The sequence below is a fragment of the Buteo buteo genome, chromosome 17 (genome assembly GCF_964188355.1).
Source record: "Buteo buteo chromosome 17, bButBut1.hap1.1, whole genome shotgun sequence".
Taxonomy (NCBI): Eukaryota; Metazoa; Chordata; class Aves; order Accipitriformes; family Accipitridae; genus Buteo; species Buteo buteo.
In genome coordinates, this window is record NC_134187.1 from 19,282,429 (window position 1) to 19,289,829 (window position 7,401).

Sequence of the window (7,401 nt, forward strand, 5' to 3'; positions counted from 1 at the left end):
CAGGCCAGGATGCCGTTGGCCTTCTTGGCCACCTGGGCACACTGCTGGCTCATATTCAGCAGGCTGTTGACCAGCACCCCCAGGTCTTTCTCTGCCGGGCAGCTTTCCAGCCACTCTTCCCCAAGCCTGTAGCGTTGCATGGGGTTGTTGTGACCCACGTGCAGGATCGGGCACTTGGCCTTGTTGAACCTCATACAGTTGGCCTCAGCCCATCGATCCAGCCTGTCCAGATGTCTCTGTAGAGCCTCCCTACCCTCAAGCAGATCGACCCTGCCTCCCAGCTTGGTGTCGTCTGCAAACCTGCTGAGGGTGCACTCAATCCCCTCATCCAAATCATCAATAAAGATATTAAACAGAACAGGGCCCAACACTGAGCCCTGGGGAACACCACTTGTGACCTGCTGCCAACTGGATTTCACCCCATTCACCACAACCCTCTGGGCTCGGCCAGCCAGCCAGTTTTTCACCCAGTGAAGAGTGCACTTATCCAGGCCACGAGACGCCAGCTTCTCAAGGAGTATGCCATGAGAGACAGGGTCAAAGGCCTTGCTGAAGTCAAGGTAGTTAACATCCACAGCCTTTCCCTCATCCACTAGGTGGGTCACCTGGTCATAGAAGGAGATCAGGTTGGTCAAGCAGGACCTGCCTTTCGTAAACCCATGCTGACTGGGCCTGATCCCCTGCTTGTCCTGGACTTATGCTCTTGTTCAAGAGTAAGATTCTGCTTTCCCAAAAGTTAATGCATTCAGTTGCTATGATATGAGAAGAACCATATCCCTGGGCATAAAAAGAAGATGCTCAGGATCTCCTCACATGAGCTTTACAGGACAGGACTAGAAGTGTGAATATTCAACAGTCTTTAAAATAGTTTGGTTTACAGTTTTAATATTAATCTTATTCCAGAAGTAGTTTGTTGAACTAATGTATAATTTGAAGCATTGGCCACTCTTACTGAGATTTATTGACCATAACAGTCTAATATTTACAAAGGGTTTGCCTCCCTCAATAATAATCTCTTACTTTCAGCAATAAATCTCTATGTTGTTCTCCTAACAAGTCAATATCTAGTTATTAAAGACAGATAAAGTAGTTTGAATTATATACATTTCTACTACCTTCATTTGCCAGCTAAGCATCCAATTCTGCCCTGATTATATAGAGTAGAAAAACTATGTTCCTTAAAATTTTTTTTAAAGAATTTGGAAAACTATTCCAACTAGGTTTTTTTACCTTTGTATTAAAAGAAACATCATTCAATTTCTACTTTACTTAAAGGAATATGTTTCATTAAGTGGGAGAGGTTACTTTAATATTTTAAAGAGATTACTTCTATTACAAAGTAGAAATTATTTACAACTTGTCTTGCCCTCTATGCAATATAAAATGGAGCTGTATTTAATACTGAGAAGCAAAAATCCTTTAATGTGCTCACAGTACTTTCGTAACTGAATACTGAGTCTTATAAGAAAAGTTGATTTTGTACACATAACACGACCGAATATTACTTTCCTCCTTTCCTATACATTAAAAAACAGTGATTACATCTCGATTAACCTTTCTATAATTTTATTCCATCTCTCAAGATATATTCGCAGGAGCCCAATAAATAGAAAAATGCAAGTCTGACCCCAAGTGACCAAAACTAATTCCAATCACTTAGATGCCTCAAGGTATCTAAAAGATGCCATATGTGTGACCTTTCAGAATTGAAATGCTCTGTGGTGTTTCTTACCATTGGTTGCTCACCTAACATGCACACACTTCTGCATGTCTGCATGTGCTGAGGAGTTACACATCCACCTAGTCCATGCTCTCTCTTGTGACGTTAGGGGAAAAAATGAGAAAGAAAGTTTTGGCTTATCTGCACAAAAGAGAAATCTTAAGAAATGTCTCCTTCGAATCACAACTGGGGGGGGGGGGGGGCGAGGAGTGCCTCTGGTGTCACTGCTGAGAAATACACTGTCCTAGCTTGCTCAACAGGTATTTTCTTGTCCTCCCTCTATTCACTTCAGCTCAGGATGTGCTTTCTTCCAGCCTCGATCTGACCTTTAGAAACCTGCTCTTTGCATGTATCTCAGTTTCTTGTACTGCTGCATATACGTAAGACTAGTATCCCATGGCTAGGCTGGGCCCCAAGGCACCAGTGCCACTATAAGACCCACCATTATCTCATTCCAGGTGCTACTCGCAGAGAGAGAAGCAGCCCCCAGTCACCGCGCTATCTGATGTACGTGACTCATGAGACTTGGTATTTCTTACAAGCTGTCAAGGTTTGATTTTAAAAAAAAAAAAAGAATATCTGCACAACTACTTATGACAACTGACAGATTAAGCCTTTCACACTCAGGGAATATGATGGCAATCATGATTACAGAAAATGTATTGTTTGATATAATTATTTGGGGGGATACCTTAACTCTGTAGGTCAGTCCCTCCGTTCTCCACGAGTATTGCATATTCTGCATCAATAGTTGGTACCTGCAAGCCGTGTTTTGTCCTGTGCTTCAGCAAGTTGTTTAGCAGGTACATCTCTTCAGGTAGGTGAGTCACCTCATTAAATTTAAATACGAGCTTGCACGTGTTTAAATTCACTCGCAGAATCAGGTGACTGTTTAGATGCGACTCCTCATATAGCCAAGTAGTTCGAGGAACTTTTGATAAAAATAAACTGAACCGAAAGAGTGAACTCAGGACAGTTAACCCAGCGGACTAGAGCAGAAGGAATAGTTTACTCTCCAGGTAACAGAAGAACAGCTCCGTGGATTCTCGTTGCTGTCGTAGCTGCCATTCCGCCGTAACTCAGCGAACACGTGTCGCGGGTTCGGCAGGGATGGGGTTAATTTCCAGCAGGAAGCGGGGAGGGGGCACGGCCGGACCCAACCAGCGGGGGGGGCGGCACGGCACGGCCGGGAGAGCTGACCCGAACCAGCGGGGGGGGCACGGCACGGCCCGGCACGGCCGGGAGAGCTGACCCGAACAAGCGCGGGGGGCACGGCACGGCCGGGAGAGCTGACCCGAGCCAGCGGGGGGGGCACGGCACGGCACGGCACGGCCGGGAGAGCTGACCCGAGCCAGCCGCGGGGCTAGGCCCTGCTGTCGTGTGTGTGTGCGTGTGGTGGTCGTCACTTCTCCCCTTGAGCTGTGCCAGTAAACTGCCCTGCTCTCCCCCGCCGGGGCTCTGGGTTTTTTTCCTTTCTCTCCTTTCTGATTCTCCTCTACACCCCGCCGCGCGGGGAGGGAAGGACAGGAGTGAGCGGTCTTCTGGAGCTTCGTTACCGGCTGGGCTGAAACCACGACACCCAGTTAGTGTTTCGTTGTTCAAAACTTAGGGCATGGAGCAGCTTTTGTTGATGTTGCCCTTGTTTATTATCGTAACTTACCTTTCACCACAGAAGACCGTCGCTGTCAGCAAATCACTTGGAGAGGATCTGGCTAAGGATACCAACTGAAGGTGAACAAAAGCAAGGCTTGAATTGTGTTGATGGCAGAGAAAATAGCTCAAGAGTCAGAAGCCATGCTTGCCATCGTTTGCAGTGGGAAGTATACATCTTCAAATTGTCAGGTCAGTCTATACTCCACGATTGTTCCTCAGTTTCCCATTGACAGTAAAGTCTGGGGGGCCATCCCTGAGCAGTTTTTTCCAACACTCACAAGTCCTGTCATTTCCACCAGGAACCAGTGAACTCGGGTTCATCACTTCACTTTTATCATTGTTCAGCTGAACTAGAGTAAAGCTGCCCAGCAGGTCTTGTCATCTTTGGCACATACCAGACTCCAGCCGGTGCCAAATTGGCAGTGTGTGTCTGCACGGACCGTGGACCTGTGAACAAACCCCAGCTCCTGACCCTGTGCATCCACAGAAAAAAGTTCCGAAAGTGCCGTAACCCTTATCTTCAAGATCTCAGTTGATCCCCATATTTAGGGGACCAGAACACTGATTTAAGTACAGTGAGAAAGAAAACACAGACTTCTGTGAGCTTGGTCTAATATTGCAGAATGGTGTCCCATGAAAATTAAGGACCATTGGATACCTCACTACCTTCCCCTCAAGATGCACGCTGTGCTCTGCTTCCTCAACTCTGCTAGCCTAAACCTATTATTCCTCTGGATATCTTTCACACTAAAACACACCACTTGCTCATTTTCTGCCAAGGAGAAGACAAGAGGGCAAATGCAAGACAGATGTTAGTCCTTCTGTTTAATTCAGTATGTTTAATACAGATATGTTAAGAGTGTGGTATAAGAACCTGCAGAAGCATTACAGACTACACAGTTGCTAATGAGTCTAATTTTATGGTACCTTAAAAAAAACTGATTTAGGAAGTGTTCCACAGAATAATAACACACCTCTTATCCATGCCTCTCACTCGGTGACTCAAAAAGTCCAGGAAATAAAGTAAATGGAAGTGAGATACCAGAAGTTTCATACTCTCTGTACCAATTTAAAAGCTATTGAGAAGTTCCTGCATTTTCAGATTATGTCAGGGTGTCATTTGTCTTTGTTTGGCACCAATTCTCCAGTAAAGCTTGTCTTTTCACCATATAAATGGGTCTGATGCTGTATTAGCACAGGGGACTAAACAGAAGCAGCTGTATAGTACTACCCATGCATTTAAAAGCACAACCTATTTCAGCTGATGTCAAAGGAGCTTTCCCACTATCAAAACTGAAACAGGATCTGACCATAACAGATAGCTATATTCCACTTGTAGTGACTAGAAATAAATCTACAGCAATGTCATTATCAATACATTTTGCACTGAATTTACACTGTTGTCTCTGAAAGCAGAGTTCTGTTCTGCTTATCCTCTGTTTTAGTTCATTTTCAGTACTGAAAAGCATGGTTAAAAGAATTCTATATAGCTAGGACCACTGAAAGGAAGGTACATTTCAAACATTTAAATGCTTCCACATAAAGGTTTTCTTTCTCAATTTACTGTGATAAGATTTGTTTCCTGAGGTGGAAAATGTAATTAACAATTAAACAACTGACAATTAAATCACCTGCAGATTACCCTGTAGAAAGGGAAGACTTTTTTTTTCTTTCTTTGTTTCTTTTTCTGGGCATCTTTTTTTGCTAATTGTAGTGAAAGGAAGAGAAGTACACGTTAGACCTTTGAAATATGAATGTTGAATTCACCTTTTGATTTTGAGGCCTATTCTCATTTAGTACAAATATGAAAATCCTAGTAACACTCATCTGAGTTCTGCACCTGCAAGGACAGCAGGGTAGAGTTTTTGCATGATTAAGTATGTATAAGACCAGGCCCAGCACAGTTGTAAAGAGCTAGAAATGGCATTAAAAGAAATCTAACAGAAGGACAAAATCATGATTTTTGTATTGCAGTTTTCATCAATAAAATTTATGTTTGAACTTACTGAAAAGCTTATTCCCTTCAGCCAACCTGTGTCAGTATTATTAACGGTAATGTTTCTGTGGGACAAACTTACTGCAATGACAAATTATGTCATTTATGGTAGTGTCCAGAAGTTCCCTTGTTATAAAAGTTACAAATTATGCCAGTTATTCAACACTTGCTTATAATACCTTCCTGACACACAGTATGAATTTGTTCATAAAAAAATATGATTCCCTTTCCACTCCACCCCTCCACATTTTGTTGAGGTGACATGACTGTGGGTAATGGTTATGGGTCCTCGGTTTTGCAGCCTCAAAGTGTTCATACTATAAGTAAAGCAGGGAGTTAGAGCTGTGTCTGGGCAGCATATAAAATCTGCATATTAGTATTTCAGCACTGATCAATGCTATTCTGAGAAATGCAGATTTTCCAGAGGGGCCTGTACCCGGAAACTCCTGCTCCCAACAGAGTTTTGCACTTGTACTGGAAAATGAATATATACCACTGACTAGTGTACATGTTTCTCATTCCCTGAAACAGTGCAGTGGTCTAGCTGAACCTCATAATATCTGTCCCAAACAAATGACATGACTTCAACAGTTGCTGTGGGTTGAGTGGAATTCAGGGAGTTTCCAGGAGGCTGTTTGTGAGAAGATGTTTCTGCCTTTCTCTGTACCAGTGTCTTCTGTAAAGTTAGAAAGAAGAGGCAAGGACTAGTAGCTAGCCTAAGTTTGGGGCATACATGTTGCAAATATGTAAGGCAGCACCAAAACCCAAAGAACCATAATGATTCTGCTCTTCTAACAGTAATGACATTTCCACTGAGACAAAGAGGAGGAACTATGGAACAAAACACAAGAATAAGGGTGGACACCCATCACTACAATGTGCACAACCAGACTTTTGCCTCAGGCCATACGTCTCGTCTACCTAATGCAAGTAATTCAGCTAACCGCTGAGATAAACACATAATGCTCATGCACCATGCACCATGCAAAAAATAGCAGAAATTCCCCACTACTAAGCTGGAATTAGGGGACCTGATATGGAACAGTATTTCTTACTTATTTTACAAATTTTACTCTGTGATGGCTGGTTTTCCTGCTAAACCCAGAGGTCTTACTTCCAGTCCCCCAGAAATTCTGCATAGCTGTGTTATAGGTGCCTTGCAGGCAACTGTGGTTTACAGATTTTCAAGGCAGTCTGTGAAAATCGATCTCAATGCTTACTTAAAAATATTTTAATTCCAAGGTCTAAGGGTGCTGTGCTGTCTCCAAAGGTAAAATCTTTGAGGTTTTAATGGTGATGAGGTGTGCATGTTCGATGGGTAAGTTGTCAAAATACAAAGAATGTAAGATAAATATGAAAGCACAAAGTAGCAGGAATTTCTAAAACAGCACTAAAGGTGAAGAGGGCCTGAAACATAAGCTGTGGAGTGCTATTAAGTGTCTGAATAGTTCCATGGCATGACCACTTACTGAAAGGTCACAAAAGAATACCCCTTCAGTAAAAATCAGACCATACCTCTGTGAAGTATCACTCCACAACACCAGTTCTGCACACGGTTAAATGGAAGCATGACATGAATGAGCTACCTATCTAGGACATCCAGTAGCAAAAGAATGAATAAAACTGTTGTCCTGAGCCAGAGTAATCTGATTTCAATATATGACAACGTTTCTTTGTCACTTCTTCACAGAAGACATGAGTTCTGTCTAATAATGTAGTGTATGCAAATGTAATGACATGGGGAAAAAAAATAATTGAAACCTATCAGGGCAAAATCAGTATGTTTAAAAGTTGTGCCAAACTTTGGATTTTATTTTTATTTTTTATTTTACATTTACTTTTTAATTTAATTTTACATTTAATTTTATTTGGTTACCATGAATTACTGAACTAAACTTAGCACAAATAGATTTATTCAAAAGACATTTTTACAAAAGGAGTTGGTATATTATGGTGTGATCCAGTGACACTGAGGACACTGGCAAATCATCCTTTCATTTCAGAGATGCAGGATCAGACCTCTGGCAAGTAA

At 42.4% G+C, this 7,401-nt stretch overlaps 1 long non-coding RNA gene across 1 annotated transcript; it reads left to right on the plus strand.

Moving 5' to 3' along the window:
- The first annotated feature begins 2,980 nt into the window (after positions 1–2,980).
- On the plus strand, positions 2,981–5,373 carry LOC142041214 (uncharacterized). The gene is made up of 3 exons (XR_012653379.1): positions 2,981–3,302; positions 3,393–3,562; positions 3,673–5,373. It is a non-coding gene; the product is annotated as an uncharacterized LOC142041214 (long non-coding RNA).
- The last annotated feature ends 2,028 nt before the right edge of the window (positions 5,374–7,401 follow it).